The 12,052-nt window shown below is 40.6% G+C and overlaps 1 long non-coding RNA gene and 1 pseudogene across 1 annotated transcript in view; both read right to left on the minus strand.

The window, feature by feature from the left end:
* Positions 1 to 761: 761 nt before the first annotated feature.
* LOC141993419 (uncharacterized) overlaps positions 762 to 12,052 on the minus strand; it is a 30,017-nt gene continuing 18,726 nt past the window's right edge. The window contains exons 2-3 of the long non-coding RNA XR_012640850.1: positions 8,517 to 8,736; positions 762 to 1,132 (exon numbers count right to left, since the gene is read on the minus strand). This is a non-coding gene — a long non-coding RNA (uncharacterized LOC141993419). The remainder of the gene's footprint in view (positions 1,133 to 8,516; positions 8,737 to 12,052) is intronic.
* Positions 3,642 to 6,818, minus strand: LOC141993633 (DNA (cytosine-5)-methyltransferase 3B pseudogene; annotated as a pseudogene).

The raw sequence follows: 12,052 nt of genomic DNA on the forward strand, positions 1-12,052 counted from the left end.
GATCCTGGGATTTTCACTCCGCGGACTGGCAGGCAGGTCTTCGCAATATTGCAGATATTCGGGACTGGCAATGTGAGTGCTTCAGCCTGTGCTATTACTCGGCCTCCGTTAGTAGTTTCTTATGGCTGATTCTCTTCTCAGTCACTGCAGCAACTCCCAGTTTCTGCTCTTATTTGCACCACAATAAATCTGGACTAACTTCCATGAAGTTAAGATAATTCCTTTGTATTCAAACATATGTGACAGAATAAAATGTGGCCCACTGGGCCCAGTACTGCGTTCCTTACTCAGGCCAAATGCCCACAGAAATCGATACGAAAAAGCTGAGTAAAGACCCCAAGGTTTGGTCATAGTTTTATACTTCCATACAGACACCCACTTGTATGGGTTGAACAGAAACAAAATCAAAGCACAAATATGTCTTTCAGGTAGCAACTTGAGTAACACTATAATGACAATAACCAAAATGTTAAAAAAACTCCTACTGTTAGACGCCTAAGTCCATATTGAGGACCCCAATAAAAGCAGCCCGACTTTCAAAGGCGCCGATCTCCTACAGCTCCCCCACTGATGGTCCATGGGATTTGTGGGTGGTCAGCACTTATAAAAATTAAGCCATTCTATTTAGGAGACTAATTATCAGTGTAGGGTTCTGACTTTAGACAAACAGGTTTGAACATTTTAGTATATATATTTAACTGATGACAATAGCTATTCATAGATGGTGATGCTTCATTGTATCCAGACACATGTATTTCACAGTCCTCTAAAGATGTAAATTCAGATGGGTCTCCCCAATGGCTTACTGTGTTTCTCCTGTTAATAACAAACAGTTTCAAGAACTACACATGTGTTTTTTCTCAATCTTCAGCTTTCTAGAATTACAGATGAACCAAGTCTTGAATGACAGAAATGTCATGATCTCAGAACTTTAACTTTTTTGAGCAACTATGTATTGTGAAGTACCTTAAAAACTGGCCTTCATTTATTAATCATTTACTACTCAAAGCAGTTCTAACCCATGCCTTCTTCCATGAGCAATGTTGTCAAGAGGTCCAAAAGGAGCACGCAGAATGAGTGTAGCAGCATGGCATAGTGACAGTGACTACTGGCCAATCAGAGGGAGCAGCAACTGTAGGAATAGATATAATTCAGCGTCAGGTTACTATCAGCAAACAAAATCAATAGGACTTACTAATAATACATGTTATATGCCCAAGTGCTGCTCTTGTGATGTACTAATAGGGCTGGAAAAAGTTCATTCAAATTGTCAACAGACAACTTTGAGGAAACTGTGTAATCCTGTCTATTTTTGTGTTTTCTATGTTTTTCCACGCTGTGCCACCCTCTATAGGCATTTTCATAGTGTCTCTCACTTATTTACAGCAGTTCTGGTGTCTACGTATCCCAGGCTAGAATGAATTGTCATTTGACATCTGCACTGATGTTTCTGCCACCAATAGGAGCCATAACTATGTGTGGTTTCTATAGCACTAATACCAATAGTTCTCCCTCCTTTCCTTGCACTCTTCTTGTGCCACAGGGGGATGGTTTTCATTTGTGCTGCTAAGGAAAAGGGAAATAAGGAGGATCCAGTGGGCTTTGATTTTCTTGTTTGAGAGAGATAATGAAAGAAAGACAGAGACATTCTCCAAGTTATAATGATGATATTATTATTATTGTAGCACCCTAAGGTGCAGTCAGGATCACAGCCCCATTGTGTCAGGTGCTCTACACACAAAGAAGAGGCAGTTCTTGCCCCAACAAGATTGTGGGTATAAAATGATTTTAAAAAATGGCTGTCATAAGGGGGAATAAGTTACAACATACATGCAAGGAAGTTCAGGTGATGATAGGCGCACACCTCTGCCAAGAGATTGCAAATTGACACCTGCACCCAGGTTGACTTCAGTGTGGCTCTGCACAAACATCAGGGTCTGCCCTGATGGCCTTGTTGCAGGATCAGGGCCTGCTGATTCCTTTTTTTAGGTGTTTTATTTATTTATTTTTGTTTAGTTCTTGCTTCCTTTTTACTACTTTCACTTTGTTCCTTTATATACCTTTATATTTAACCTAGCCATTTTCTATTTTTGTTTATAACTTAACACTACCTATTTTTATTTAACCTTCGCCTTTTTATTTTACAAAAATATGTATTTAACTCTAACCATTTTCACTTTTAAACTGTTTTAAAACTTTGCCCTCGTTTTTTGTGTTAAACCCTTTTAAATTACATAGTCTCGACCTTTTTAAAAAAAATTAACCCTTGTCTTTTACTTCTTTTAAACTCCAGTCTTTTTCTCAATGTTAGAATAATTTTTTATGATGAACGCTTGTTTCCTCTCCCCCTACTAAATTTTCACGGTTACAGAATGAAGTTTCTCCTTCAAAGGACAGTACAATGTCTTGATTACCATAATGTTGGCTAATTTGATCTTAAATTGACCCATTTAGCACTATGAATTCCCATAAAAGGCAATGCTGGAAAAGTGGTGTGAAAACAAACCATGTAATAATGATTAGATCTGCTACTGGCTGCCATACTTTAAGTGAAATGATGGCAATCATATGTTCAAAGCATGACAACTCAAGTGTGGCTACCGTACTTACTGTTTCAGTTTCTTATGCGATAGTATTTTTAAATATAGAAAATAACCTTTTCATGGCAACTTCAAAAACCATCAGTTGAAGAAATTAAATGCTTTATAGCCGCATATTGGAAAAGATGGAGATAATTAGTAGAGGATGACCAAAGATGATTGGAAAAATTCATCTACTTCTGAACACATAGAGACAGAGTTTTTCTGAGGGCTAGTCTATACTTGGATATTTATCAAAATAGCTGTTCCAGAATAATTTTTGGTATTGTTCCAGAATGTTTATTCTGGAATAACTATTCTAGAATAATTCTCCTATGGACAGTCTATTCTATCATCCAATCAAGTAGCAGAAACAATACCATGTGACTTCTGTGACCATTAGATTGAAATTTGTTTGCCTAAACTCTGTTTTAGAGTACAGTAGTATCTCCACGTATGTAAAACACAGCCCCTGCCCCAAACAGCATATATTCTAAAACCCTACAGATTGTTGCATGGAGGGAGCTGCTACACCCACACAGAGTGCTGTTGCAATAAAGGTATGTCTACACTACAAAATTAGGTCGATTCTATAGAAGTTGATGTTTAGAAATCGATTTTATACAGTCAATTGTGTATGTCCCCACTAAGCGCATTTAGTTGGTGGAGTGCGTCCTCACTACTGTGGCTAGCATCGACTTACAAAGCGGTGCACTGTGGGTAGCTATCCCACAGTTCCCTCAGTCTCTGCTGCCCATTGGAATTCTGGGTTAAGCTCCCAGTGCCTGATGGGGCAAAAACATTGTTGTGGGTGGTTTGGGGTACGTGTCGTCAGTCTCCCCTCCCTCCGTGAAAGCAATGGCAGACAATCGTTTCGCGCCTTTTTTCCTGGGTTACCCAGGCAGACGTCATATCACGGCAAGCATGGAGCCCGCTCAGTTCACTGTCACCACTGCTGTTGTGGTCAAGTCTACTGTGGGGGCTGCTGTGATCCAAGTAGCCAATGCAATCATTGATGTTCTGTTATCAAGGGTAGTGACTCTGGGAAATGTGCAGGCCCTTTTAGATTTTATGTGCATCATATTCCTGTCCTTTGTCACTGGTGAAGAAGTCTTGCAGCCATACATTCCAGTCCGGCTGGTGCTGTAACACCACATAGCACTTCTGTGGTTGACACATATAATAGCTCCAGGGCTCTTGCTCTTTCGCCTTGGCCTACCAGGACTGCCAAGCATTCGACACAGAAGCACCAGCAGCAGTTGGCATTGCTACACAGCAGCAGTCCTTGCCTTCGCAGCAGACGGTGAAGTAGGACTGGTACCTGTCCTTGTCGTACATGTGAAAGAGCTCAAGGAATCAATCTCGGCAAGTCTGCCAAAGGCCCTCCTCAAACTGCGGGTGGAATGTGGCTGGGTTTTTTCTCCCGCATGATAAACAACTGTCTTCAAGGCTCCTGTTGCTGTTTGTGACTTCAGAAACCATTTGCTCTCTGCTCTGGTCCTCCTCCACCCGCTCCTTGCTGTTGTTGCAGAAGTTAGTTTTTAGCCGCTTGGCCAGGGGTTCTGGGAACATCTTCCCTGCCCGGCTCCTAGCAACCTCCAGGGGATGGTGTATGGCTCATCGATAGGAGACCGGCTTATTAGACGTGGAATGTTTGAAATGCTGCCTAAAAGCCATCAGACGCACCAGCTTGTCTGCTGAAACCTCGGAGAAATTCCCGTCCCCAAACCATTGCACCCTGCACATTCTGGAGATTGCCTGATGTTTGGACGTGACTCTGTAGGAGACGATGATTGCAGGCCACCAGGAGAAGCCCTTGATCTTCCCCCATACAAGCTCCCCAATTCCAAAATCTTTCCCATCCTGGTATTCCACCACTTCCCCTTCAACTCTGCTCTCCTGCTCCCCAGTGACAAGCTCGGGGGACACGTTCTGGTCCTCCTGAGTGCTGCTGGCAGATGTGGTACTGCTGCTCTGGGAGGACTCCCTGGAATCCTCCTCAGTGAGGTCGATCGGGGTACCTGGACAGACATGGCCATCCTCCTCTTAGAGGACCGAATGGGAGCCAAAGACTCCAGGTCATTCTCTTCTTTAAGTTCGTCTCATGGAGAGTCAGTCCTGCCTGGCATATCATGCGAGCTGGAGACTTCTGCCTCAGGCTGCTCTCCCAGCCAGCAGCACCACGTGATTGCACCTACCCCTGCCTAACTCTTGCTCCCATGGCTCATGAAGCCTGGACAGTAGTAAGGAGCAGTTCAACTATAGGCTGAGCAAGTGCAGAATGGTGGCCTTTGGACATTTAAAAGCTCGCTGGTGCTGTTGGTCAGACCTCAGCGCAACCAACATTCCCATTGTTATTGCTGCTTGCTGTGTGCTCCATAGTATCTGTGAGAGTAAGGGGGAGACGTTTATGGAGGAGTGGGAGGTTGAGGCAAATAGTCTGGCGTCCGATTTTGAGCAGCCAGACACCAGGGCGATTAGAAGAGCACAGCAAGGCTCACTGTGCATCAGACAGGCTTTGAAAACCAGTTTCATGACTGGCCAGGCTTCAGTGTGACAGTTGTGTGTGTTTCTCCTTGATTCAAACCCACCCCCTTTGTTGATTTTAATTCCCTGTAAACCAACCACCCTCCCCCCTTTGAAATAAAGTAACTATTGTTTTGAAACCATGCATTCTTTCTTTATTAATTAAAAAAAATGAGAGAATGGACAAGGTAGCCCGGGTGGGGTGGGGAAGTAGGGAAGGACAAGGCCACATTGCTTATTGTAGCCACACTAAAAATCAAACTGTTTGAATGGCAGCCTTCTGTTGCTTGGGCCATCCTCTGGAGTGGAGTGGCCTCTCCCTCCGTGTTCTTGAGTGTCTGGGTGAGGAGGCTATGGAACATGGGGAGGAGGGTTATACAGTGGATGCAGCGGGGGTTTTTTGTGCGTTTTTTGCGCCTTCTAATCTGCGATAACCTCAGGGACAGAGATGATAGGGGGAGCGTAGAAACATTCTATGCTCTACGATTCTGGGGAGACTGCATGGTCACCTGTGCTGCTGAGTGCTGCTGAGTTTGCCACGCTGACCAAACAGGAAATGAAATTCAAAAGTTCCCAGGGCTTTTCCTGTGTACCTGGCTAGTGGATCGGAGTTCAAAGTGCTGTCCAGAGCAGTCACAATGGAGCACTCTGGGATAGCTCCGGAGGCCAATACTGTCGATTTGCGTCTGCACCACCCCAAATTCAACCCAGCAAGGTCGATTTTAGCACTACTCCCCTCATCGGGGAGGAGTACAGAAGTCGATTTTAAGAGCCCTTTCGGTCGATGGAATGGGGTTGGTTGTGTGGACACAGTCATTTTTAAATCAACCTAACATGGCTAAATTCAACCTAACCCTGTAGTGTAGACCAGGGCTAAGTGAAACTCCACGTGGGCTCAGCAGTCAGCTCGTGTGCAAGGAATTGCAGGATTGGGCCTTAAGATATCTCAGGAAATCTGCATTTACATAAATGCATTTTCAAGTTTGTGCCAGCTATTTCAGTGTTGTACTATTTCTAAAGAATATATACTTATAAATACCACGGTCAAAATAGAAAGCTATTGAAGAGGGGATGTAAAACACAGATGATATACTCAGTTTTAAGTATTATTAGAACTTGGCCGGATTTTATTTCATTGAATCAATTAATTAAACATTTTTGCTCTTTTGGCTAAGGCTATGCTTAGTACTACCTTAATGCTTCATGCATCCAGTATCAGAGGACTATATCTACTTATGAAGTAGAAAGGCCCACAATGACCGACTAGACCTTGTCCACCTCTACCACGATGCTATGAACTAAACGTTGTTTTAGTAGTGAACATTCTTATTGGTTTCACACAAAAATCTCAGAGTAGTGCAGGATTCAGCCATGCAGCTCTCATTAAAACCAAGAGCAGCTGTGAGGCTAAATCCTGTGTGACTCTGAAAAGCTGGAGATAAATGTTGACCAGTTGCCTTTCCTTGCAGTCTTTTTTACTAGCTGGTCTAATGTATGATAGCCTGATATGTTTAACCAGGATGTATGAGGTGTTTTATTTTGTTGTGGTGTTTTAAGCCATAAACCTATGCTTACTTTGTTCAAAAACAGCACTATAATATCAGCCCAGATTATTGCCTAAGAATCTATACACATAAGGGACCCTCTGCAGACACACCTCACCCAGCCCATGTGAAGAGGGATGTCAGCCACAGCCCATCGCCTCAGCGCCATAACTGTCTTCAGGCCCTGTGGATAGCCCTCAACAGAGCTGAGGATCTCCACATGCAGAGAAAGTGAGCAACTGGAGGTGGGAGGGGTCATGTGAAAAGTCTGAGGCTATGGTAAGCTTTAAGCCAGTGATTCCTATACCCCAAGCCCACTTAAGGAACATCCTTTATGGCGTAGAACTCCCTGCTTTCACTTGGTGCACTATTTTAGTGCACTCTCCTATTATCACTAAAGACTAAAACCCCTGGCTTAGTTAATAAGTGAAAATAAATTTGATTTCATTAAAGTCCCCATTATCCTCACTGAATAATCATGAGACCAAGTGGACAACTATGGAAAGAGATCCAGGACTAGAAGAGAAGGGTGTTAGAGGTGATAATTGTTGGCAATGACAACGTCCACCAAGATCCTGCAAACACATATACACATGCTTAACGGTTACATACACCTTTAATGCTACACATGTGAGTAGTCACATTAACTTCAATAACATTGGCTAAGAGTGCTGGTGTACGGCAATATTATTAGTCCCTCAGTACTAAGCAGTCACTTCTAAAGAAGCAACAAAAGAATATTGGACAAATCAGCCCCTTAATGTATATGCATAGCTCTCCATTTAAGTCATACGTGTGCATCCAAGAATTTGGGATACAGCTATATTTGGAATTACATTTTTAAAATGTTGTGACTATGGCATCAAACAGTGTACTTCATTTATTTTGGATGCATTTTGTTCAGGTTATTTGTATTTTACTTGAATATAGACATTTCACGCTCTGTAACCCACATCATTTTCTATGCCCTTTACTGGCCATTTTTCCCCACTGTGTGATTCTGTAAATTGAGAGGTTATAAAACAGTTAATTCTATTTAATTTTAAGCCATCATCAAGAAGGATAAACTGTCTTTCTATGTTTTATTAGTAAAATACATTATCTCATAATGGATGCATGAGCTATGCATGATTCAGTAGTGTTCAGATAACCTGTGACATTTTCTAAATGTCCAGGAAAACATATTGATTGGCTAATCAATGGTTTACACTATGACCATTGCTTATGTTTATTTGTGTAAATCCAATGGAATTATATCCTGGCTTATTTGAGTCAATTATTTCAAATATTTTACATAGAAAGACCTCAGCAGCAGATAAAAGGAATCATATTTTATTTCCACATAACATAGTCCAATAATCAGTTTGTATCCATGCATACTGTTTGCATCAATGATGAATATTTAAATATAATTTTCCATTTGTAGTTTCCAGTTTAATATTGTCATGTCTATCACATCTTCACTCTTCAATACTATGATTGTTTCAAGTAATGGCAAGCTCTTTAGTCATGTACATTTGTACATGTGAGACTCAACTTTATATTTTATTATAATGCTAAAATCTATATATCAAACCTTTGCATATTAGATTTATTAGCAACCCAGTCTCTTCAACCAGGTGTGCTCAACATTGCTTGATGTCCTGTTTCATTGTCCAAGAGTTCCTCCTGGACTATCAGCTAGTTTTACTGAGTAAGGGCGTGCGCAAGACCCATAAAAGGGATGAAGTTGCTGAATTTAACAGGAGAATTTGACCTCCCTCCAATGTCTGAAAAAGTTTGAAGACCCCCCTCCCCTATGCCAAATGTATGCCACTTCCCTTCTAGAGTTGAGAAAAGAGGTATAATAGAACTGGTAATAGCTCACCTTACCTGATCACTCTCGTTATAATGTGTACGGTAACACTCATTGTTTCATGTTCTCTGTGTATATAAATCTCCCCACTGTATTTTCCACGGAATGCATCCGATGAAGTGAGCTGTACCTCATGAAAGCTTATGCTCAAATAAATTTGTTAGTCTCTGAGGTGCCACAAGTACTCCTGTTCCTTTGTGAATACAGACTAACACGGCTGCTGCTCTGAAACCTGTCAGAAAATTCAGAGTAACTATGTTTTAGAATATTTTATTTTCAACCCATGAGTAGTACTTGATATCCCAAAAGCATTCCTCAGTGAATATGAAATTATGGGAAATCACTATATTAGCTATTTTTACATGCATTTTTCTATTGTTCTTATCTTTTTTATAACTATAAAGAAACAATAGTAGTGCATGCACTGTTAATATTAGCATGTCCGATGTATCCCTTCTATTCCTTTCATCAACAAAAAATAGCATTTCACATGTACTAACTTATGTCTCAGTCCTCTGAATACTTATGCATGTGCTTAACATTAAGCATGACTGGTCCCTTGAAAGTTTGTGGACTGGGGCATTATTCAGTACAGAAATGACATATATTTAAGGGACATCACTGCTGTGGGAAAATGATTTTATAGCTATTTTTCTAGTATACATTTAATTCTTTTAATGCTAAAATGAACTGCTTTATGTCATCTGCAGTATACCTGGGAAAGCATAGCTATGCCATAGATTTTCTTTCGATCTGGTGAATATTTTCTGTGTTTTGTGAATTTCCTGGAATACCTCAATGATTTAAATTAGGCTTTCTTTCTTCTAACATAACTAACTAGAACCATAGCATGTTAAATGCAGTAAAAATGGATCAGCCTGGTTTACAGTTAAAAATCATTTATATTTAATATTAGTATTTCTATAGTAGGTTGCTGGAGGAATAATAAAATGGTAGATTGTTACTGCTTTAGAAAGGGGGATTTTTATTTAAGCAAATCATGTCAGTGTCTGAAGCCTACTGGATTATCTTCTAACATATGGTAAGTGTTGGTTATGTGGTGTGCTGGCTTGCATTTCATTGTTGGAAAAGCATAGAAAACTGATTTTAGTATGCCTTTGCTCTTAGCAGCAGGGTATAATCATTTTTAAAAGAAATTATGGAATCAAGCATTAGCATACTGTGTAAATTTAGGATTTATGGAAGGATGTCATATATCACACACATATATTGCTTTTGGATGCCTTAGGAAATCTTCGGTAACACATGTCACTGTTTTGTAGTAGTGTAAAATGGTAACTATGCAAAAAAATGGAAATACTAGAATTGTTTTCTAGATTTTTACACTGTTAAATATTTAGTAAATATGTTGAAATTTTAAATTATTTATTTGGTAACCGTTGAACACTTAAGAATTCTCTTCTTCTAAAACACCAATTATTATTATCCATGATAATATTAGCTAATCCCCAGGTATTTAACACCTTAACACTTGCCATTTTTCTAGGATTTCAGTCATGTGACGGGAGGGTAGGAAGTGCTGTGCAAGGGATAATGGAGGGTTTCTGACAGAGAGGGAAGAAGCCAGTTGGAACTCTTGGGAAGAACTAGTCCTGAACTGATCCCCTTTCTTTCAGTCCCCCATCTTTCCTGAATTACCTTCCTAATGGCTTCCTTCCCATGCTTCCAGTTCCTGATAAACCTAGGCATGGTGGGAATGTGCAAAGGTGAGACAAATCAGGTGTCTTCCCTTCCCCTTGAGATTTTGCATTGGCTTCTGGTCTCCTTCAACACCTCTTACAAAATACTGACATGTTGGATCTCTTAAACCTTCAACTACTAACTACTCCTGGAAGCAACTGCCATGGCCAGAGGCAGTTTCAATTATTTGAAATTATAATGTGCCATGTCAGAATCAGCAATCTCATCAACTAGCTTGCTTAGTTTGAAATGACAAAGGTAAACACTGAAAAGTAAAACCCTTTCTGATGACTCGCACCCTATATGGCTCTAGCCTACCACATTTACACTGATTGTAACTCCAATCTATAGACATCCTCTCAGCAGTGACTGGGAGCGTTACAAATTAAAACTGTTATTAGAATCTGGGCATTCAAAACCCTTGGACATTCTCTTGCTTCTTGAAACGAGGAGCACTTTTTATTTTCTGGATATGCTCTTGAAGACAATAGTTAGAAGAACAACAAAAAAAACCCAGTGTATGAAAGAGATGTTTGCAATATCTGTTCTCTTGATACCCATACAGTATCTCTTCTGTTACTTCACAGGCAGTTATTTGTATCTTTTCAATAGAAGCAAATGTCTAGGAACTTGGATCAGTTCACAGATAAGTCATCAGTTTACAAATGTGACAAATATGACAAGAAATATGCAAGAAATATGACAAAAGGCAATGCTGAGGAAATTTCCCACTGTGCTAGAGGGGGCAGAGTGTTACACATCTCCCTTTGGCTATTACCCCAGCCTCACTTCTCTTCACCCTTTATTGACCCCTTCCTTGCCTCTGTCCATGCCAGCATCATGTAACATAAACAGCCCTCCACTGGGGAATCAGAAGACAAAAATTAGTCCTCATACTACCAAATTTGAATAGTAGTTTCCAACGATTAATCCGTGGATAGATGAAAATCCAGGTTAACAGGCTCTAACCCTAGGGATCATTGTTTAATGGGCAATTCTGTAACATATATCTGATATTTGCCCCAGACACAAATGTAGACATTTATTCTAATGATTGTTTAGAATTCCCCACTGAGTTATGTCTTCTAGAACAGTGTTTTTTAAACTGGTGTCTTCAGGACAATGGTCCTGTGAAGGGACTTCTATTACAGGTGTTAGATCAAGCCTGGAACTTCTTGCTGGTTATTTCCCAGGACTCTTCTTCGAGAGGCTTTTTGACTAGCTACATTCAATTATCTCTACCTCTCTACAGCCTATGTCACTGCTTTGTGTCTTTCTTTGTCCAGTGTTTTGTGGGTGTAAATTCATCTGTGCTCAATTCTGTGGACAACTCCAACATTGGAGAAACAGTTATCTCATGGAAGGGAAGAATCAAAGTGACCCAGAGGGATCAGAGAGCTGGGAAATACTATCAATAGGAAAAGAAACAATACTAATAAATGTTGAGTTCTACAAACAAAGAGAGCAAATACCCAGGACAACAGAAACACAAAATGGGGGTGTGCAACCAACATAGTCATACCCTTTACATAAAAGTGAGTTTGTTTTCATTTTGTCTCTTTAATATGCTCCTCATATTACATTTTCACATAACCAAGCACTATAGCAGTCATGGGAGAGGTGTGGAATCTTGATTGGGGAGTCAGCAGGGGAAACGGCCCATGAAAGGACTTTGATCTTATGTTACCATAACATAAAAAAGCTAAGGATCAGAGGGGTAGCCGTGTTAGTCTGGATCTGTAAAAGTGGCAAAGAGTCCTGTGGCACCTTATAGACTAGCAGACGTATTGGAGCATATATGTCTGTTAGTCTATACTGTGCCAACGGACTCTTTGCCGCTTTTATAA

The sequence above is a fragment of the Natator depressus genome, chromosome 9 (assembly GCF_965152275.1).
Source record: "Natator depressus isolate rNatDep1 chromosome 9, rNatDep2.hap1, whole genome shotgun sequence".
NCBI lineage: Eukaryota > Metazoa > Chordata > Testudines > Cheloniidae > Natator > Natator depressus.